At 43.7% G+C, this 23,164-nt stretch overlaps 1 long non-coding RNA gene across 16 annotated transcripts in view; it reads right to left on the bottom strand.

Moving 5' to 3' along the window:
- Positions 1-23,164, bottom strand: part of LOC308484953 — a 256,925-nt gene that overhangs the window by 196,074 nt on the left and 37,687 nt on the right. For 15 of the 16 annotated variants that reach the window (XR_013990212.1, XR_013990213.1, XR_013990214.1 and 12 more), the window contains exon 3: positions 4,819-4,884. This is a non-coding gene — a long non-coding RNA (uncharacterized lncRNA). Of the gene's footprint in view, positions 1-4,818; positions 4,885-7,938; positions 8,390-23,164 lie in introns of all 16 variants that reach the window. The other variant, XR_013990217.1, reaches the window with a different exon arrangement.

Raw genomic sequence — 23,164 nt, 5'->3', positions numbered from 1 at the left:
AACTCTGTGTTACAAAGATGTATGCAAACATGACATCAAGACTGACAACATCAGCCCCACTGTGTGGGAATCCCTTGCAGATGACCACAGTGCCTAGAGACAGACAGTCAGGTCATGCATCCATAGCAGTGACCAGAGGAGGAATGACCTCTGTAAGGAACACAGAGAGAAGAAACACCATAGTGCATCTGCAGCAGTACAGCTGGACACCTTCATCTGACCCAGGTGCAATAAAACATGTCTCTCCCATGCCCATGTCTACAGCCACAGCAGGTGCTGTTACCTTCCAACAGCTTGACTTCACTCCCAAAGATGTGCTCCTCCATTGTCTCCCAAGACAGAAAGATGCCAACAACAACAACAACAACAACTTCCATCATCCTTGACCACACTGGCTGTCCAACAACATCTGAAGGACCACAGGTTTCCCACCTTTGTTTTACACAGACCCTGTTCACAAAAATGAACCACAGAGGTTGCACCCACATCATTTAGGATGCTTGAACAGCTGGAAAGCTCACTATCTTTTTACCAACTGCCTGTTTCATTCCCCCCCCCCCAAAAAAAAACAGCTCCATTTTACCACCTTTGTGGATGGATTTTTAAAACACTCCTACAGATAGAGTTCCACTGCCCTACATCAGATCTCTACAAAAGGCAGTCCCCAAAGAACCCTTTCATAACTCAAAGATTGCTCTCCCTTCGCTGTCTGAGGTTGCTTCCAAACAGGTGTTTATTGTAGGATCCTCATGCTTGTTTCCCCACCCCTACTCTCCGCAGCATCCACATGATGTCCTTGGCATCAGCCTGCATCCCACCTCCAATTCAATCTGGGTTTATCATTTCTAAGAAGTGAAAATACAATAAAAACCATTAGCAATGACTTGTTTATGGAATCTCAACAACCCATTTGCAAATTTAGCCCCAGACTAGAAGGAGGAGACTCTTAAGAGTCCCATGGACTGCAAGAAGATCAAACCTCTCCATTCTTAAGGAAATCAGCCCTGAGTGCTCACTAGAAGGACAGATCGTGAAGCTGAGGCTCCAATACTTTGGCCACCTCATGAGAAGAGAAGACTCCCTGGAAAAGACCCTGATGTTGGGAAAGATGGAGGGCACAAGGAGAAGGAGGTGACAGAGGACGAGATGGTTGGACAGTGTTCTCGAAGCTACCAGCATGAGTTTGACCAAACTGCGGGAAGCAGTGGAAGACAGGAGTGCCTGGCGTGCTCAGGTCCATGGGGTCATGAAGAGTCGGACACGACTGAACGACTAAACAACAGCAACAAGAAGAAGCCACAATCATAGGTACTCAAGAAGAGCCCTATGGGATCAGGCCAAAGGCCCATCTAGAACCTAATCTTGTTCTTACAGTGGCCAACCAGATGCCTAAGTGAAGTCAGATGCTGCAGCACTCTCCCTACTTGTGATTTCCAGTAATTCCATCTCTACCCCTTTGTTCCTGTATGGTCCTTTGTAGGAAAAAGGTTCCCCACCTGAACAGAGAGACCTTGATTTCACCAGCTGTAGGGGGAAATATGTCCCTGACTTCCATTCAGAACATATTCAGTAAAAAACAGGTATCTCTTAGTTACTGTAGGCAACTAGCCACAATTTCTCTAAGGAAAGGATGTGGCTAGCAAGTTTGACCAGTAAGATATTTAAGCCACCCTTCTGGTTCCATTAACCCTGTCCTCTCCAAACACAGACTTCATAACAGTTACTGTTAGTAGCAAACTCACAATGATAACTTTGTAACATGGGTTGGTCTTCTCCCTTAACTGGGAGGAAATCTTACCCTTTATCATTTATAAACTTTCTCTTCCCCAGCCTAAAATGTGTTGCCTAATTCAGCAAGGATTCCTTTTTTACAGCACAATCATAACAACAATCTTATAAGTCTCACTGAATTGAATTGGGATTACTCCCAGGTAGGTGGGGTTAGGATTGCAGCCGTAGTCAATTAAAAAGATGTCCACTGGTTAATCTAACTAGTCTATCAATTTAGTGCCACATCCCTGTATTTTACCTTCAACCATCCTATCATGCGAAGTTCAGCTCCTAATGAATCTAAGTTCAAACATGAATCCAGCCCAGAGTCGACATAGTCTACTGGTGGCAAGGACGGCAGCAAACTGTTTCATCACCTTGAGCAACCAGCAGCATTACATATTGCTGTGACATGCTCCCATGCACGCCTGCTTTTTTCATATTCAGATACTGTATATCTGCCATTTGAAAGGCATTATTCAATTCATCATCCCGCTCTACCTCTGCAGCAGTAAAGATACTTTAGGCAAAGGGTGTCCTTTTCTGTTGCTCTATTTGTTGTAAGAACATTGCTGCATTTTCAACGCACCATGCTTTGCTTTGAGCATAAGAAAAACCCAACAGTACAAATAAGAGGAGATCATGTGGAATGCAGCAAGATACTCAAATTCACCCAGGTGTATCGCAAGGCAGCCTTCGGGCTCCACTACCACACAAAAAAAGACTTTAAAATTCTATCATTTAAAAAGTTGTGTGGTGACGTTTAGCCTTTATATTGTTGTCCAACGTTAACTGGCAAATTACATGAGGTGAGTGGCAATGATGTCAGCGGACAGATTTACCACCAAGCTGACATCAGCCATTTTGTGTAGATGGTTGGCTTGCCCACAAACCTCTTGAATGGCAATATCATGTTTTTGACATAAGTCTCTACTGTAAATATTTGGGAATATATGGGAGCAGATGCCACACCCTCTGCTTCAAGCTTCCATTGCACAAGCCAAGTAGTATATTATACTTTGTCCTAACTAAACATTACAAAAAGCATGACTGCTATTTGCCCCAGAGCAATATAGTGGGTACTCAGCACATCAGATGTTAAAACAGAATTCTGTAGTACAGCGGTCACCAACATTTTTGGGTCCATGGGCACATCTGTAAACCAGAGAAAATCTCATGGGCACTACAAACACCCTGAAACCAAGCACGCACAGTCTGTTGGCTACAATAAAATGCTTCTTTCAAGTTTAATTTCAGTGTGGGTGAGGAAGGGACCCTGTGGCCACCAAGGAAAATCTATGTGGACACATGTGCACCTGCATGTGCACACTGGTGACCCCTGAGGCAATGGGCAGTTTTTACTCTGCAGCTTCCTCTCACTTTCCCATATGCAAAATATTGAGGCTCTGAACCGTGTAGGGCTTTGGGGGGATAATAATTTTTATTAGTTTTCAATTACAATAATCCAATAATAGCCTCATTATAACAATGCCAAATTATAACAGTTACTAATACCAATCATTCAGATGCCAAATTATATAATTTAGGTGCCCCCCACATGATAGAATTGATGGTTTGATGATTTACTTTATTTCTGTGTTCCAAAATCTTATTAATTCCAATTACACTCCAGTCAAAATAACAATCCCTTATACAACAACTGCAATATTAACGGCTTCCATTCATAATGACACATTAAATGATTTATAAAGCTACAAGTGAAGCATTCAAACTATATCCTTGTTCTTACCGTGTGTGGCAATGATTCTGTCCGTGATGATATATCTTGCACCCCCTGGAGATTTGGGTGGCATGCAACTAGAGTTTACCACTTAACCTACACCATCTGGCTGGTTCTCCTGCACTTTTGCATTTGCCCAGGGAGTGAGCAGCAGGGAGGAGAGGACAGGCCTCCTGCCCCCCCCCATGGAAAAAGAGCCCCCCATTGCAGTAATCCAACCTAGAGGTTACCAGAGCATAGGCCACAGAAGTTAGGGTATCCCAGTCCAGATAGGGGCATAGCTCAGCCACCAGCCCAAGCTGCCAGAAGGCACTCCAAGGCCACCAAGTAACAGTAATGGCTCCAGGAGCACCCCCAAGCTATGTACCTGCTCTTTAAGAGTATAACCCCCTCAAGAACAGGCAGTCTCCCATCCATCTGGTCTAGGGAACCATCCACTAACAGTGCCTGATCTGGATTGAGCTTCAGTTTATTGGCTCTCATCCAGTCCATTACCAAGGCAAGACACCAGTCCACTGCCTCGCCTGCAGATAAAAATGAGAAATAGAGCTGTGTGTCAGCAGCATATTGCTGACAACACACTCCCAAACTCCAGCTGATTCCACTCAGCAGCTTCCTGTAGATATTAAACAACACGGGGGATGGAATTGAACCCTGAGGGACCCCACATTGAAGACCACATTTTGCCAAAAAACATTCCCCAAGCATCAACCGCTGAAGACAACCATCCAAGGAGGACTGGAACCACTGCAAAGCAGTGCCGCAAAAACTCAACTCAGATAGCCTCTCTAGGAGGATACAGTGGTTGATTGCATTGAAAGCCACTGAGAGGTCAAGGAGGATTAACAGGAACACATTGCCCCTGTCTCTCTCCCAACAGAGATAATCATATAAGGCGACCAGGGCAGTTTCTGTGCCAAAGCCAGGCTAAAACCTTAATTGAAATGGATCTAGAAAAGTAGCCTCCTCCAAGAGTGCCAGGATCTGGACATTGACCAGCCACTCAGTGCCCCCCAAAAGGGAAGACAGCAACTGGCCAGTAGTTACTTCGGTTTTCAGAATCTAGGGGTGGTTTCTTAAGGAGCGGTCTTATCACTGCCTCCTCCAAACAGGCAGGAATCACCCCCTCTTGTAAAGAGATATGTTTGTAAGGATGCCAAATTTACGAAACATGTTTTAGAGGACAAGCTATGGCAAACATAATGCATCTTAATAGAATTGTGGTGAAATGGATGGCAGCTAGAGAAGGAGTTTCATATTGATAGTCATATTCTTACCATAAGGGGTATATAAAATATGGTACTCACATTTAGAGGCACTTAGATATGGGTTCTTGGATACAGGTGCTGGACTTTTTCTGCGGTCTTCATTGCCTTTAGGAGGAAATAATGGGTCAAAGTGTCAATGAGAATCATTTGTGCTTTTATTCAGTCTGGAAATGCAATGAAAGGGTAATAATAAAAAGACATTCAGAATTCTCCCTTTTAGAAATATGTAGGCTTGGATGAACAAAGTAACAAATCCCCTTCCTGGAGGTATAACATATTATGCTGAGGAATAAATATCCATGGATCTTACTCTTTCTTTCTCTGTTACTACGATGGATTCATATCCAACCATTTATCGATTTAAGGCTTTACTTAATTTTTATGGCTTCCCACATGAGGAATATCAGTTGACTGCTGAATGGTTTTGGCCGTATATCATGCAATAAGAATGGAACTTAAGTAAGAAAAGCTTACATAGAATCTTTCCCACTTTCTTGCCCGAGCAGCTGTTGATGTTATACTAGTGGGGGGAAATGCTGCAGGCAGGGCACAGAATTTGTGATCAGAAAGTCCTTCTCCTAGATTAGTTGCTGACGAGAGTTAATGAGCCGCTACTGATCATCACTGTCAGTAAAAGGGCAAAAAATCACACTCATCCAAGATGGAAACTCAAGACTGGTCCAGGGCATGATCATCTCACCTATCAGGTTTGTTCACTGTCTACCTATCCATAGGTAAGTGAATAGGAACTGAAGTTGAGTGCCAATGCCCCCTCAAAATTCTCTACCCTGTCTGTGGGCAGAGAAATTTGGGGAACCATTTCCTCAATTTTCTCCAAGGAATGAGAATTTCTCCAACAATGTCTTGGGAAGTGGGGATTACCATTTACAGGTGGAATAAGACGTCTTCTTTCTGCTCCCTTAAGTTTTTCTCCCCATGACTGCAGGTTGTTTTGCTGGCAGTTTGGCCACCATTTTGTATCTCCGCAATACTTCAGAATTTAAGTGTTGTTACAGAACATTGGGGGAGAGATGGTTGCCACCATAAAAAATGGATTGAGCCAAGGACCTTCTGCATGAAAAGCATGTTCTTGAACATTGAGCTATAGTCGTTCAACATCTGTCTCTTCTATACCAACATTGTTTAATGTTAATGTTTTATTCTTATCCCTCCTTGCTCACTCTCTACCTGCTTGCTGGTTACTGTTTTTGCCATCCCCTGATCTCACTGAGAAACAAAGCTCTTTGATGGCAAGCACCTCATAGAAGGAGGTTGTGCCATCTCAGGCTCATAGCTCTAGGAACTTTGCTTCCCAGATGGAGGAGGAGAAGAAAGGATGTTAGCCGCTCTGAGCCCAGCTTCGGCTGGGGAGGACAGGATATAAATAAAATTTATTATTATTATTATTATTATTATTATTATTATTATTATTAGAAACAGGGCAGCCAAGAGATCAGAGAGGGACAAGGGTTAAATATCAGTGTTCAATTGATTGATGATGTGCTACAGAGAGTTGTTTCTATAAAAATTAAAAATAGACAAAATAGCTTCCTCTCTGTATTGAATCTGTCTCTAGCCCCCTAAGAGAATAAGTGACACATGTAGACATAAGTAGAAAGCTCAAGGAAGCATATTGTAAAACTTCAATGGGGTGGTTTGAGTGGCAGCTGGAGGAAATAGCCGAGCTGTTGTTCTTGGTTTGCTGCTCAAAGACTACCTTGCATAAGAACTGCATTGCTAGATGAGATGAGACCACTTAGTTCAGTGTTCTGTTTTGGACACAGCAACTAAGCCTGATGTTTGAGGAAAGTATTCAAGCAATTTATCAGGGCATGGCATGGGGGAAGTGGGGATATTTCCTTACTCATTCTATAAAAGCAAACCCCGACTTCCACTCCAATGATTTTCCTAAACCCATACTGCTGCCACCATTTAATATCACTTATAACTTTTGCACCCTTAATTTACCAATAACCCTGGTAGCTGTGGGATAAAGCTAATCAGACTCAGTTACTATATTTAACAAAGATATTGGAGTTTACTAATTGCAAGATTATGTACTGCAGAAGCTTATGGTTCCTTTAATATAGTACTGTTTGTCTTTAAATGAGTGCACACTTTGTTAACTTGCTACTTTCACTTTAAATATCAACAGCTTGTTTTAAAACTACAGTGGTACCTCGGGTTAAGAACTTAATTCATTCTGAAGGTCCGTTCTTAACCTGAAACTGTTCTTAACCTGAGGTATCACTTTAGCTAATGGGGCCTCCCGCTGCCGCCGTGCTGCCACCGCACAATTTCTGTTCTCATCCTGAAGGAAAGTTCTTAACCCAAGGTACTATTTCTGGGTTAGCGGAGTCTGTAACCTGAAGCGTCTGTAACCTGAGGTACCATTGTACCACAGTATTACTAACTCAGACAGCTTTGAGGAAGCAGTTACCCTATTCAAACTTTTCTACCTTATTGCCCTTATATTTTCTCTGCCCCAGTTAAGCCTCACCAACACTATAACTGAGGCATAGCTGTCAACGTTTCCCTTTTCTTGAGAGGAATCCTATTCGGAATAAGGGAATTTCCCTTTAAAAAAGGGAAAAGTTGGTAGCTATGAACTGAGGATTCATGTTGAAACCCCATTCCAACCACTACTAACCTATTGAAGGTCTGTTTTTGCTGCACTGTTGTGGAATCTTCCTCTGACTCCTCTACCAGACACTAGAGACCAGCGTTCCAAACTGCCTCTCACATCTTAGCACTGGGGTCAGCTTCTCCCCTCAACTCTGCACTCTAAGCCACCATAAGAACATGAGAGCCTGCTGAATCAAGCCAGTAGCCCATCCAGACCATCATCATGCCCTCAAGTGGCCATCAACCCACTCTGCCTTTCTCTGGGGGTCTTCTTTCATCTTCCTTGACCATCTTCCTCTGCTGCCTTCTTCTTTTGGCTGTCCACCACAAACATCAGCCAACACAGACTGACCCTGACTGACTAGCACCCACTTCTTCCAACCCCTCTAGTCCAGCCCAAGCCAATCACACTCACTTACTGAAAATTCTAAACCTGCACCCACCAATCAGGATGTGCACATCTTCAATCCTTCATTTGCATACTGAGAGTTCTATGTCTAACCTCTTCCCAGTGACAGTTAAACCAACTTTTACCTGACCAGAAAGAAGACTTCCCCCATCAAACACATTACATAAGGTTCCAATGAGTTCTTTTTTTCTCCTTGCAGTTCTTTGTTGTATCCGCATGTCCCTTCTAGGACGCATGCTTGTCCTCATACTGAGAAAACCATTGTCCAAGTAAATCGTATTTGAGAGGTCTTTCAGGTATTGTATCTTCCTCCTCCCCTTTAAAAATAGATCCACGTTGGGATGGTTATTCAGAGCTGGTTCTGTCGTTTGGCAAAGCCTTGGGAGGAACTAGTTTATTGTAGCTGAGGATTCTGTCCCATTGCCTGTGTTGGAAGTTAGGTTCAGCTGACAGTGTGGTTGGCTTCAGTACTTGGAAGGAACAGAGCACCATCTTTTCCCTTGGTTCAGGCAGCAAAATGTACTGGGCTGGTGCTGTGCTTATCTGATATTTGCACTTGAACTGGATAATTATGCCCTGTATGAGAAAAACCAATTTTCATTCCAGTATCTCAATTGCAAAAACAGATCACACATCACACATATTTCTGCTCTTTCCTCTCTGCCCACACACTTTCAAAATGGGTGATTGCCGGGTGGGGGGGCATCATGCTGGTATCTCGGCTTTGAAAAGTAGATCTACCTCCTGAACATGCATCCGAATTTCATCCAGATAGCTTGATGTTAAAGGGAAACAAGTAAACAAACAGAGAATGTCAAGTAGGCGTGTTAAAAATGAAGGGCTCGCATTGCTTTAGCAATTATGCAGTGTGAGAATGGTCAGAAATAAAGAAGAGCTCAGGGAAGTTCAAAATCTCACTTGAGAGCTGCCCAAGACAGGACCTGCAATTTTGATTAATGCAAAGGCTTCACAGAGACCAAAAGTACTCCTTTAGCATCGAACTGTTATACTTTCTCTCCATTTTCTATCCCGGTCTTATCTCTTCCAAGCCCCCTGTGCTTAAGCAGCAAACGAGGCTGATACTTTCTTCTGCTCCTCCTCCTCTTCTCCTCCCCTCCTCATCCTGAATTATCTCAGTCCTACAGCAACACTAGGAGAAGTTTAAAACAATGATGCATTGTGAAGTGATATTAAGGCTCTTTAAAAAAAACTAACAGCTATTTGCCACACGCTTTTTCTGGACTGTTACACCTTCTCTATGTGCAAATGAAATTCTCTTCCTGGAGAAAGATAGATGAAGTACAGTTTTTAGTGTTCAATCTCAGGTTGCAGTCAGCCCACCTCTTATTGAAATCCACAGCAAAACACACGTGATTTTAATGAAGTAGTATTACACTCCAGGTAGAAACATTACCATCACTCAATTTGGCAAAGTCAGAATACAGGAAGGAAACGCAAATAATTCAGAGGCCCTCAAATTGAGCGTTTCGGATGATGGCGGGCAATCTGGCTTAGGTTCTGAATCGATCAATTCCACAAACTGGTTGGAACTTGTAATAGGGCGAAAGTATGTTTTTGTTAAGCACTAAGCTTTCTGAAGCAATGTTATGTGTGATTAGCTCTCCTAACCAGACACTGCTGTCAGTTTCTTGGTCATTGATGTGGCCCATGTAACTATATAACCATCATGATCATATTTATTTCCTATATAATTCAGTTGGTAGAATTGCTTCCTCCTATTGTGCTCTCTTGGAGACTTTCCTTTCTCCACTGTTGCTTGCTGCCTTTCAACTAAAAATAAGTCATTCAGACTGAAAGCGTATGGAAAAATGCAGCGTCTCACAGAGGTGCAGAATAGAGGCTGTCATTTGGACAGGATTGATTCCCACCTAGGATTCCTGAGACGTAGTTTTTTAGTCCGTTCTGAAGCTGACTTCATAGCTTGCAGAAGCATCTCTTTGGGATTCACTGTTAAATTAGAAATTGGGCTCATTATTCACACTCTTTGGCCCAGAGCGAAATAGCCGCTTTAGACATGTCCAAGTGATTAGATATCCTCAGGGGGAGATTGGACTCCTTCCCCCTTTTGAACCGCAGACTCTCATGCCACACCATAATCCTGCATTTGAAAGTTCTCTCCATTTCAAGAGGAGTTTGCAGTGTGCCATGGAGGAGGCTGCTGTTTGAAAAACTCAAAGCCCCCTTAATTAATTTTCCCTTAAACAAATACAGTGGTACCTCTGGTTACAGACACTTCAGGTTACAGACGCTTCAGGTTACAGACTCCGCTAACCCGGAAGTAGTACCTCGGGCTAAGAACTTTGCTTCAGGATGAGAACAGAAATCACGTAGCGGCGGTGCGGCAGCAGCAGGAGGCCCCATTAGCTAAAGTGGTACCTCAGGTTAAGAACAGTTTCAGGCTAAGAATGGACCTCCAGAACAAATTAAGTTCTTAACCAGAGGTACCACTGTAGAAGTTTCTTCATAGTGATCACCTGGCTGGATCAAACCAAAAGAACATCTAACACAGTATTTGGCCTCACTGGTGGCCAGCCATATCATGTGGAAAGTTCACTGGTTATTCGTGTTGGAATAACCATCCCCTGCCTCTCCCAGCAGTCGCTTCATCCATTTGTACTACAACAAAACATTACCTAACATAGAACTCTCTAGACCTGAGGAATGGAGACTAGGAAGACTTAACAGCTGACTGGATTCAATGCCCATTCATGCCACAACATGGCACAATACATTATTTTGGCTGAAAGTGGGAATGACAGGAGCCGCAAGGAAAGGCTGTAGATCAATGGTAGAGCAACTGCTTTGTATATACAAAAGGTCACAACTTCAATCCCAGGCTGCGTGAGATCCCTGCCTGGAACACAGAACAGCTACTGCCAGTCAATGTTAGCCGTACTGAGCTAGATGGGACAATGGTTGAATTCATTATAAGAAAGGTTCCTATATCTGCACACTTAGCCCAACTGAAACCAATCTATTTAACAACACAGTAGGCCTTACTGTCTTTAATGGAACTTACTCCCTAGCGACTGGAGACCCAGGTTTGAGAAACCCTTATCTATGGGGGTCCCTTCCAAGTCTATGATTCCACTATTCTATCATTCAAGTGTGTTTGGTATTGCAGTCTGTGTGTGCTTTACTCTACATTGGATTGCAACCATAGTCTTTCACTTATCTGGAGTACATCAAACTCACAAAGCAGGAATCAGCACTTGATAATCCCTTACAGTAGAGAGTGCACTGTAGTTATTCACATTCAAGGCCTTTACCATGGGTAATGTTTTCTTAGCAGCATGCAAAAAGAACTCTACATGGAATTAACATTTAAATGAAGCTATGCTGTGCTTTGGCCATCTATTATATGTAAACTATATGAAGAATAGAGTGACTCCTCTTAAAAGGACTAGGTAACTTGGAAAGAGAATTCTTTATAGAGGCAGTGTGTGTCCTGTATATCTACCGTATTTTTCACCCCATAGGACGCACTTTTTCCCCTCCAAAAATGAAGGGGAAATGCGTGTGCGTCCTATGGGGCGAATGCAGGCTTTCGCTGAAGCCTGGAGAGCGAGAGGGGTCGGTGCACACAGACCCCTCTCGCTCTCCAGGCTTCGCGCAGATCTCCGTAAGCCGTGGGAGCCCGCACTGGGCTCCCACGGCTTGCGGAGAGTTGCCTGCATGCCGAAGGCTGGGCGCGCTGAGCTCAGCACGCCCAGGCTTCGCGCAGCTCTCCGCAAGGCGCGGGAGCCCGGCACCGGGCTCCCACGGCTTGTGGAGAGCTGCCTGTTCTGGGGGCTGGGGTCGGGGGAAGCTCGGGCTTCCCCCGCCCCAGCCCCGCACCTGGGGGGGAAATAATTTTTTTCCCTTCATTTCCCCCCCCCCAAAAAACTAGATGAGCCTTATGGGACGGTGCGTCCTATAGGGCGAAAAATACGGTAGATGTAATTACCTCAACCAAATTGCTTAATCCCATAGCAACTCCAAAAATATTGCAGTGGAATTTCTGATTTCACTGTTCTTACTAATTGCATTTTATATACTGTTGTGTTTCATATTTTGAAAAATGATGTAGTACAGAGTACCCAACTGCAATCCTATGCCCGTGTACTCAGAAACAAGTTCATTTGTGGGGCTTACTCACAGAGGAATGTGTGTAGGACTATAGCCTATCAATTCTATGTGTATCTACTCAGAGGTAAGTCCCCATGAAGTTTGGTGGGATATGGTACTATTCAAATAACCATAGAATTGCAGGATAAGAGTGTGAGCTGGGAACAGGGAAATCTGATTCAAAAGATTTTGAGCCATGAATTCACTAGGTTGCATTAGACAACCATTCTGTCTCAGCATCATCCTTTCCCACATCTATAATACACACAAAATTCTGTCCTACCTTGCAAGATAGATGTACGTGTTGCAATTGTTACTGAGATAATGAATGTAAGGTGCTTTGAACCATGAATATGGGACTATCTGAAGGCTAAGTGATATTACATTCATTGATGCAGTGTCTAAAAAAACTAGACCAAATCTTCCTTAGTGTTTTTCTTCCTTCTTTCTGAGCTCTCAGAAGAGCAAAAGGAAGTTTGAAGTATGCACTGTATCTAAGACCTTATTGAAATACGCCGTTCTCCCCAGTGCCATCCATTTTTCATAAGTGTTGTCTAAAATGACCAAGAGCACAACAGCCTATAATTGTTTGTGAGGTCTGAATTGAAATATTAAAGTCTCTTTTTAAAAAAAAAAGATATAAGAAATTATTCTGTATCAATGCCCTAAAGAACAATTAGTGAGCTCTTAAAGAAATATAGACAGCTGACATGAATTTGCTCTGAGGTACTTGCACTGAACAAGAGTAGTGATTAGGTGTCACTTAAACACACCGTTTGTTAAACATGAGCTAATAAATGTACTCATGTGATTTATGCAAAAACTACAGTGAATACCAGTTTCTCTTACGCTTAAAGCCACAAGAGGCTGTTGCCTCCAGTTCTGATTTCAAAAGAAAAAAAATAGTATGATAAAGAGGTTATTGTGTGTTGTATTTTTTTTAACTGTTAACTTTTGTGCCATCTTCCCATTTACAGACCAGAATTATAGTCTCTGTATCTCTCTCTCTTGGGACAAGAGTAAATCTGAAGAGATTTTCGTGGGGGAAATTTCTGGGAATTCTGTTTTGCACCATCTCCATTTGGCGAATATTCTCTACCATTTTTGTAGTAGTCACTATCCCTTCCCCTCAATCCCAAAGAGCAATGCTGGGGGATATAAAATGGCAACTCAGTTGCTGCATTGGCAAAGAAAACCTTGTGATGTGGGGGGGTTAAGAACCTTACTAAAGGAAAATATCTCCTTCCCAAGAGTATTTAGTGACACTGTACTCCCAATCTCATGGTGTGCAAACAGGGTGAAGAATTTTTGGAGCCCATCTTCACTCAGCTATTATTACTATTTCAGTTTCTTAGCCGCCCTTCCCCATAAGGTCACAGGTTGGGTTCAAACAATTAAAAATACAATATTAATTCAGTTTAAATCAAGTTACCATCACAGCAATAGGCTTGGTCCCAAATATATACATATACACAGATTAGTCAAAGACTAGAGTGCAGCAGAGCATCTTCAGCATATGATATGACAGAAACTAAATGATGATGATGATGATGATGATGATGATGATTTATTTATACTCCGCCCATCTGGCTGGGTTTCCCCAGCCACTCTGGGCAGCTTCCAACAAAACACTAAAATACAATAACCTATTAAACATTAAAAGCTTCCCTAAACAGGGCAGCCTTCACATGTTTTTCTAAAAGTTTGGTAGTGTTAAATGCACTTCTCTGAAGCAGTGGCGAAGCTGCATGGCCCGGAACCAGGGGCAGATAGCAGGCAGGGGCGTGGCTGGCACACGTCCCAGGGGCGTGGCACGTTGCCCGCGGGGGCGTCGCGCACATCCCGGGGGTGTGGCACACCACCTGCGGGGGTGTGGTGCCCGGCGCGGTGGGGGGTGCGCAGCGCGTGTCCAGGGGGTGGCTGCAATGGTCGCCCCCTCCCCGATGGTGCTGGGGGCAGGGCGCTCCACCCGCCCCCTGCCCCTGTTCCTCTGCCAGCACTCTGAGGCAGAAATATTATAATTTAGAAGCTGCCATAGATAATGCCTTCTCCTGGACTGCCACCCACTAAACATCTGAGGTGGTGAAACTACCAAGAGGGTCCCCTCTGCTGATTTTAGCAATCAAAAGTTTATAGGGAAAGAGACAGTCTTTCAAATATTTGTGGCAAGAGTCATATAAGATTTTAAACACTAATTTTAACACCTTGAATTAGGCCCAGAAATGAACTAGCAAGCAGTGCAGCTGTTTTAAAACAGTGTTTATGTGAGTTATGATTTAAACCCCAGCCAGTAACCTGGCTACTGCATTTTAGATCAGTTGAAGTTTCTGAGTCATCGTCAAGGGCAGCTCCATGTAGAATGCATTACAATAATCCAGTCTGGAAGCTACCAGAGCACATAGGAGCCACTTATTGCAATAGCCAGTTAATGGCTTACACTTCCATGTGTGAAAGAGTTAACCTGAGCCCACAGCTCAGGTTGCCTTTCAGCAGCACCTGTTCCCATCCCTCATCTCACTCTCCTTTCTCTTCATGCTTCCTTAAAGAAGGAACCATGAGGCTCCCTGCAAGTGAAGTGAATCTCTCCAAAAGTGAGATTTTACAGCCTGCATCTTTGCTAAGCCAAAGATTGCATGATCCTTTTTGTAAGGAAATCAAGTACATTTGTTTTGAAGTTGTTTGAAGCCTTTGTTCATCTTTGTTTTACTGCCAACAGATGGGTACTTGTTTGCTGTAACAGATTTCTGGAAAATCTGTGAGCAAAACATTCACTTATTTGCAAAGCTAAGTGTCTGTGATTTATTTTAGCCTAAGTATTTTCATTGGGAACATTTATTTAAAGGTAAATGAGGATAAATGCAAAATCCAACCAAGTTTAAATGTGCCCGGAGCAATCGCCACTGTGTCTAACTCTGCTACAAGAAAGCAAGAAATCTCTCTTCCCAGCCTCTCTCTCCAATACCACTGACATTTAAAAATCACTTAGATCTGTTGTGTGGGGATGTTTTGGGCCTCCAGGTATTGCTGAACTACAACTCCCATCACCCCTGATAATTGGCCATGTTTGCTAGGGCCTATGAGAATCGTAGTCTACCAATGTCAGGGTTGGAACTTTTTTTTCTTGTTTTGTGGAACAGTCTGCCACAGCCAACTCCTAGCTTCTTGGATTTTGATCCAGCATTGATTGTCCTTGTAAAATACTGCAGTCTCTGCTTATTACTGCTTCCTAATATTCTCTGTAGGGACATGGGTGGAGCTGTGGGTTAAACCACAGAGCCTAGGACTTGCTGATCAGAAGAGAGGCGGTTCGAATCCCCGCGACGGGGTGAGCTCCCGTTGCTCGGTCCCTGCTCCTGCCAACCTAGCAGTTCGAAAGCACGTCAAAGTGCAAGTAGATAAATAGGTACCGCTCCGGCGGGAAGGTAAACGGTGTTTCCATGCGCTGCTCTGGTTCGCCAGAAGCGGCTTAGTCTGTACGCTGGCTCCCTCGGCCAATAAAGTGAGATGAGCGCTGCAACCCCAGAGTCGGCCACGACTGGACCTAATGGTCAGGGGTCCCTTTACCTTTAATATTCTCTGTAGGCAAACAGATTTCACAAAGATACCTTTCCATCTCTACTGTCTCTAAGAAAAAGGTATCCTGGGAAACCTGTCTGCAAATTCCATTGAAAGGGGAAAGGGAAGCAAAACTAAATTTGGGGAGGGAGAGGGAATTCTTTATTAAGGGTGATGACAAGCTCTTAAAGGGTTTCTATACTAAACCATTATTTAAACAAACTGAAACATTTCTTTAAAATCTAGCTAATTTCAGTGGCAGAGATTCAATAATTCAATTGCGTATCGAGGCCCCATGACTACCCTGTTCCCTAAGGTGCAAATAACTAGACAACACATGGCATATTGGTTTTGGGATCAAATAAGGCCACAACTTTATTGGTTACATATGTGAGGTTTGGCCATAGGCATTGTGGTAACTGGCACAGCGAGAGAGAAGCCAAAAGGCCCCACAGGCCAGGCACTAAAATTCCCCTGGGCTGCAAGGGCTGTAATTGGTCGGTTGGGCTTGTGCCCAGGGGAATGCCCCCTAACTCCTGCCGCCATTGGCCCATTTGGTGGCACAAAGACAATCCAGCCTGCAATAGGTTGGTTTACCAGGGTGGCCTGGGGCCCACCCACAAAGCCACCTGCCTGATAAGGGGGTGAATAGACTTAACTCTCAAATTAAAATGAATGGGATTTAAACATTCCTGAAACTTAATGAATTGTGCCCTATGGAGGCAGCCATGTTTTACCCTAAGGATGTTCCTGGGACTTATGCTACATCAGAGCTGCAGAACATTTCCTAAGTCCAAGGGCCACATTCATATCCGTGCAGGGCCGACCCATCCATGAGGCAAGGTGAGATAACTGCCTCAGGTGACAGAATCTTCAGGGGCAGCTGATCCCCATGTACATCTTTCTTTGTTTCCTCTTGTTCCTGATACAGTATACCATAGATTTCCCCTCACCCCTTCTTACCTGACAATGAAGGAGACACCACTTTGGGGTCTGCCTCAAGTGCCAAACTATATTGGGCTGACCCTGCTTCTGGGCAACCTTTTGTGGGCTGAATACCGATAGTGGAAGAGGTCAGAAAAGTGGACAGAGCAACAAATGTACGTGTTTTTCCCTCTATAAGACACACTTTTTCCCCTCCGAAAAAGTAAGGGGAAATGTTTGTGCGTCTTATGAAGCGAATGCAGGCTACACGGCTAAGCCAGAAGCCAGAACAGGGAGAGGGAGCACTGTGCAGTGCTCCGTCTCGCTGTTCTAGCTTCGGGCTTAGCTGCGCAAAGCCTCCACAGAGCAGTGGGGTACCTTCATCCTGCTGCCCTCTGGAGGCTTTGCGGACTGTCCCAGAAGCCAGAACAGTGAGATGGAGCACTCCGTCTTGCTGTTCTGGCTTCTGGGACAGCCCATGAAGCCTCCGCAGGACACGGGGATGAAGGCTGCCCGTGCCCTGCAGAGGCTTTGCAGGAAGCTAGAACAGCTAGAGTGAGTGCTGCGCAGCGCTCCCTCTAGCTATTCTGGCTTTGGGATAGCCCCCCGAAGCCTCCGCAGGGCAGCGGGATGAAGGCTCCCCGCTGCCCTGCGGAGGCTTCGCGCGGCTCTTGCGGGAGGTGGGGGGAAGGGACAGAGCGTGTGGCTCTGTCCCTTCCCCCACCTCCCAGAAAAGCCCCCAAGAGCCGCGCTCCCTTTAAAGAGCACGCGGCTCTTGCGGGAGATGGGGGAAGGGACAGAGGGCAGCTTACCCACATGCAGCCTCTTCCGGGCAGGGGGAGCCTTCATCCCGCTGCCCAGGAGAGGCTTCAGCGGCTATCCCAGAAGCCAGAACAGCAAGAGGCTATCCCAGAAGCCAGATCCCTCTTGCTGTTCTGGCTTCTGGGATTCAGAATATTTTTTTCCTTGTTTTCCTCCCCCCAAAACTAGGTGTTTCTTATCGTCTGGTGCGTCCTATAGAGCGAAAAATACGGTACATTTTACCTTTCTCCATAGGCTAGTTTCTACACACAGCCCTATGTACCCCTCTCCTCTATCCATACAAGCAAAAGGCTGTGCTGGAGTTCATTTCACCCAGGCAAACCCACTCAAGGACGATGCAAAACAGGGCCAGTAAACAGTGTGACCTGGAGAGAGGAGGCGTGGCATGAAGGGTTCCAAGGGCCAGAATAAAAGACCTGGAGGGCCGCATTCACACACACACCCCTCTCCCCACCACCTGAGGTTCCCCACCCCTGTGTGACACCATGGGACAATTTTGTTCCCATGGTGTGTTCTGTCCCAATGTAGAATGGGATGCCACTGGGATCCTGAAGCCAAGACCTGAAACAGCAACAAAACATTTCCCCCCCAGGAAAAACATCCATTACTTCCTCTTCTTTTAAGACACATCCACCCTCTGTCTGACAGTTCTGAGACACATATGCACACACAGATTAGTAATCCACATTTCGGCAGCATTTTCTACCCATTCTCCAAAATGCCCCCAAACACTGGGGAAAACAAAATGAGCGCAAAATCTTTCACAAAAATGTGTTGGGCTCAGGGGGGTGGGTAGTCATGTTAAAGACATCATTGCTCTATCAAGCAATGCATTTCCCATGTTCGTATATGTCAGGCTTTTTTAAAGTCTTTTGTGTGATTTATCTCTCTGTCACCTTTTTCTTATCGCTGTTCTTTCGCTATTCTTGAAACAAGAATGAAAGGATAAAGGAGAAGAGAGGCAGCCAAAGAAAAGGAAAGAGAAAGAGGCAGAAAGACGGCTGCGAAGAAAAGTTTTGTCCCATTAAAAAAAAATGAAATATCTCATTCAGCCATCGCTCTGTCACCATTATCCCTTGTATAATGACTGGCATGTTACCATCTTCATTCAGGAGTGTTTTTAAAAACCATGTTGCGCTGTCAGGAAATAGAGCCTTGTTAAGTCAGGCATGTTAACACTTGCATTGCTGGTGCGTTGCCGCCGCTTTATAAAATATAAATTGGCCATTTCCCGCTCCTCACAAGCTGTTCCCAGTTAAGAACAAAAAAAAGTATTATATCCTTGCTGGGTTTTGTCACTGTGACCAAATCAGACATCTCAGAGAACGGGTGCAGTTGGCACAAGAGTTTTAACTGTGCAAATGCACCCCTGGCCGCTGCAGAGACCAGGCCTAAAACCAGATTGAAATGGATCTAGATCAACCATCTCCTCCAGAAACCCCTGGAACTGACATTCCACCACATGCTCAAGTAACTTAGGCTGAGGGACAGTGCCTGACATGAGGTCACCTAGCAAGCTTCGTGACTGAATCGGGATTCGAACCCTGGTCTCCCAGGTCCTAGTCTAACCACTACACAACACTGGTAGCTGGAGATCTGGATTTGTGACTGAATCCCAACTCAAAATAGCAAGCCAGGGAGCGTCCTTTGAGAAGTGCTTGGCCCTTCTAGCATATCGCAACTACATTTCCGCCTCATATTCTGACCTTTCCATCAAACAAGATGGTGCCAATGGGACTATAGAATTGGAGGAAAGGATTAAACCCCCCTCGCCATCTGCTGCAGTCCCAGTCCTCAGAGGCAGGCACAGCAGCAGAAGACAGCACAACCGAACACCGGCCAGGGACCCAACACTGTCTCCTCACCATTGTCCCTTCCCCAGCCATGATGTCATTTCCTGTGTCTGTACTTTGGTGAGAGTCATTTTCCCTCTCTCCACTGACTATGAGGGGTCCTGCCCACCCACTTTTCTACCAACAGTGGACTTAAATAGGGTGAAGGGCAAGAGGACAAGAGAGAGAATCTGAAGCCACCCATTGCCTGTTGTGATGCGTTTCCTTTCGCAAAGGCTCCAATATATTGGTGCCACCATAGAACAGGTTCTGCTGGTCCCACCTCCTCATGAACTTCAGATGGGACTCATATGGAAGTACAACTGATGTTCAGCTATGTTTCTTGTACTATATGGGAAAATGTTCATTTAATATGTGCCAGCCTAATGTATAATTTCCATTTATATTTATGCTTTCTGAATGATAAGACCCAACACTTGGTAAGCAGAGGAAAACTAATACAGAGAAGTGTTCGTTTCGCACTTTGTTGAATTGGAATATTAATCATTGTTATCCAATTAGTGAAACTGTTTAACATATTATTCTGCTTTCTTAAAGCATATTTACAGTCACTACTGCTAAATATACTTTCTGAGGTAAGGAACAAACATTGCTGTTTTTAAAATTAGATTGTCAATTACTATGAATCAATATGAAAATTAGAAAGTCTCTTTCCTCGGCCAATCCAAAGGTTTTGGCCAGTGTTTCACTCGCCGACCAACCTTTCAAATTGGATTTTGCCTAAATTGGATCTATTAAATTGAATTCTAAGGCAATTCAAAAAGACTACGAGCTTAATTGGTTTAAGATTAGTCATTTTCACTTTAGTTACTTAAAGCAAAAGCATTTCTTAAAGGAAACTGTAAATGCCCAGCAGTCATTTTGCCTTATCAGTGTAGAATATCGTAACTAACTTTAATAAATAGTCTATGTAAGTTGGCAGTAACAACAAACTAAGCACTGTTGGTCATTGGAGGGGTTCTAGCTACTTAATAGTTGGTTGCTATGTTTTTGTTGGTTTGTTTTTACTGAATTCAATGGGATTTTCTCCCAAGTTAAGTATGCATATATTTCCATCAATTTGTCTGAAGTATCTTTTCCCATTGTGTTTTCTTCCACCTGTTTTGGACCACAGTCACCATGAGCCTCAACCTGCATGGCCATGTTGCATGGGGCTGATGGAAGTTGTAGTCTAAAAGAGCAGGAAGCCAGCAGGATGGAAAAGGCTGCTCTACTTGGAGATGAAATGCTAACACAAAGTCAATGCAATTCATCACATCATTTCCATCTGCTCCACATCCCTTCCTGAGGACCATCTATGCCGCCAAGAGGACACCAAGATAGCAAGGTGCTTTTCCTCACCTCCTTGGAAGTCTAAAAATCCTGCTGAATACATGAAGCAGCAAATGTTAAGAGGTAAGATCCCACGACCAGATTCTTTCCTCCTCTTCAATCCGCTGGTTGTAGGCTCCAGGAGGACGTCTTAAATTAGGGATGCCATCTGGACAACATGGGTCACAGTTCAGTAGCGGGAGGCAGGTGGCATTGCATCTGCTCCCAGTAATTATCCAAATTTATCTCCCAGCTGGGAAGCAGAATCCTAATAATTATAGTGTATTAATAGCCAGACTACTTAATGGGCTATGGTAGGACTCAACAGATGAAAGGCAAATTAGATATTAGTTCAGTAAATGTTGCTATGTATAGTTGTGGCTGCTTACGACAATGAAAATCATAATGTGGAATTAAACATGAATGTTTACAATCAACTCTAGTTGAGCATGCTTATGCATCACTGGTTGCACCAAAATTTGGCTGATGTTGCACATTCCACTGCCCATCTAGCTGAAGGTAATGCAGTACAGATAGACAATATTCACATATGATTTATGTCCACTGTTTCTGATACACCAAATGATACATATGTGGATGCTTTCTGATCCATCAAATGATATCATACAGTATGTGGTCCTTTGATTTATCAGTATTGGTGTAATCTTATGGAACTGACAATATTTAAACCCTTATACAATTTACCAGCAGTTGTATTGTGAAGCCAGAAACTAAAGGCATTCACAGGTAAGATCACTACCTGGCACAGTCGATGTCTAACTTGCAGGCACCAAGCAGGGCAGTGCGGTTGTGCTTGGCTTTAGGTGACTGTGTATATAGAAATGCAAGTCCTCAAAGGATCTGGACCAGAGGTGATTGAGCACAGGGACAAAAGGGTCAATACGGGGGATCCAAAAACTGCAAGGTATAGAGTCTAAATGGAGAAATCATTCCTAAATCAAATACATCTGGGAACAAGAGGATGTTAGGTATGGATGGGGGGACAAAAGTCACATGACGTCAAGATAATTTACCCATAGAGAAAATATTCATCAAAAAGGCTGATTGGTCAAGTGGTCTCCTCATGAAGTTAGCAGCAATCAACAAGCATTTCAGCAGGAGGAAGGATTTAGTGGTAAAGCTATTCTGTGCATGGGCAGGTGGCATCCGTAGTTCCTGCAGGTTCACAGCAATCCAGAGATTCAGTGAGATCAAGGAGCTTATTATTAAATAATGTTTGTATGTCCATCTACAGTGGTACCTCCTGTTAAGAACTTAATTCGTTCTGGAGGTCCGGTCTTAAGCTGAAACTTTAGCTAATGGGGCCTCCCGCTGCTGCCGCGCCACCACCGCGCAATTTCTGTTCTCATCCTGAAGCAAAGTTCTTAGCCCGAGGTACTATTTCTGGGTTAGCGGAGTCTGTAACCTGAAGCGTCTGTAACCTGAAGCATCTGTAACCCGAGGTACCACTGTACAAAGCAGCTAACTTTGGGAACTAACTGGCTGCACATGCACAGGATCTCATTTTCATAGTACTGCTGAGCTTTACAATCTGCATTCTAAACCAGATAATTACAAACTTCAGCGACTTCACTAATAAAAATGAAAAATGGCATCTTTATGGTCCTACCTCCGAAAGGATGGTGGCCTCCCATATTTTTGCCTTTTGTTTTATAACAAATGTTTGGATCTGTTTTTCCAATGTGAAATAGAAAAGCTCAGGTGCTTTAGTGCTTTCTCAGGTGTAACAGGGGTGCCAGGAAATTCAGTTGTTTGTGTAGCCCTCTAAGCCATTCATCTCCTGGAAGCAAGCAGATCTGGAGCTTGTAAGGAAATGCTTTATTGCTTTTGCCGCTGTAGCCTAAATGTGAAGACATCACTGCTCCCTCAAGCTTAAAGCAAATCCTTTAGCTACACACATGCTTTGTGAAAATTATGCCCAGAACATTACAGCAAGAAAGTAGTGGAGCTTGAATTCAACAATGTAAACATGTTTTATTCCATATGATTTATATACCAGTGAATTTTCTCTCATCTCTCTCTGTTTACATCAGAACAAAAATCTGAATTGCCGTACTACAAACTAATGCGTAAGGTCTCATTCTCATCACGTTGTCATGACAATATGAAAAAGCCAAAGGCATATGGAGGAGAAATACTGTCAACGCAAAACTCCACATAGCTGTGGCCATGGCATTTCAAAGATAAACATTTTTAAAAATAATATGACTGGCTGCAGATGTAACTGAAACACAACTGACTAGGCAAGCAGACAGTACTCTAATAAATAAAATATCATTAGAACATGTTTTAATTTAGAATTGCCCTAGTGAAAATAGGCCCCAATTTCACCTAAAATTAATTTTCAAAGTGAATTTGAGTCAGGATCACTACTTGGGGCAAAATAGAAAAGGATTTTCAAAGGAAATAAGCAGAGCTTCAATAAGACCAGCAAAAATTATTGTGGGATTCTGCATATCCCTATATGGAACTCCCCAACTCTTTTTAAACAAGTGCCTTGAATATCTTGTGGCTCTTGTGAGAACTGGATATTCTTTTGGGAATTTGGAGCTGAGTAAGAAATTCTCCATGCATTGGCAAACTTGAGAAGATTTGGAACTACGTTCAGTGCAGAATTTCCATCAAAGTAAACTTTTGAGGTAGATTTGAGGAAGTTCAGGGGAAGTTTTGATACGGTGAGCAACCTTCCTCAAGGGGTTCCATACACTCTTAACTCTATGGACTTCATTTCTAATCA

The sequence above is a fragment of the Podarcis pityusensis genome (genome assembly GCF_964106645.2).
Source record: "Podarcis pityusensis genome assembly, chromosome: 9".
NCBI lineage: Eukaryota > Metazoa > Chordata > Lepidosauria > Squamata > Lacertidae > Podarcis > Podarcis pityusensis.
Note: the sequence above shows the minus strand (reverse complement) of the source record. Positions and strands in the feature narration are given on the sequence as shown.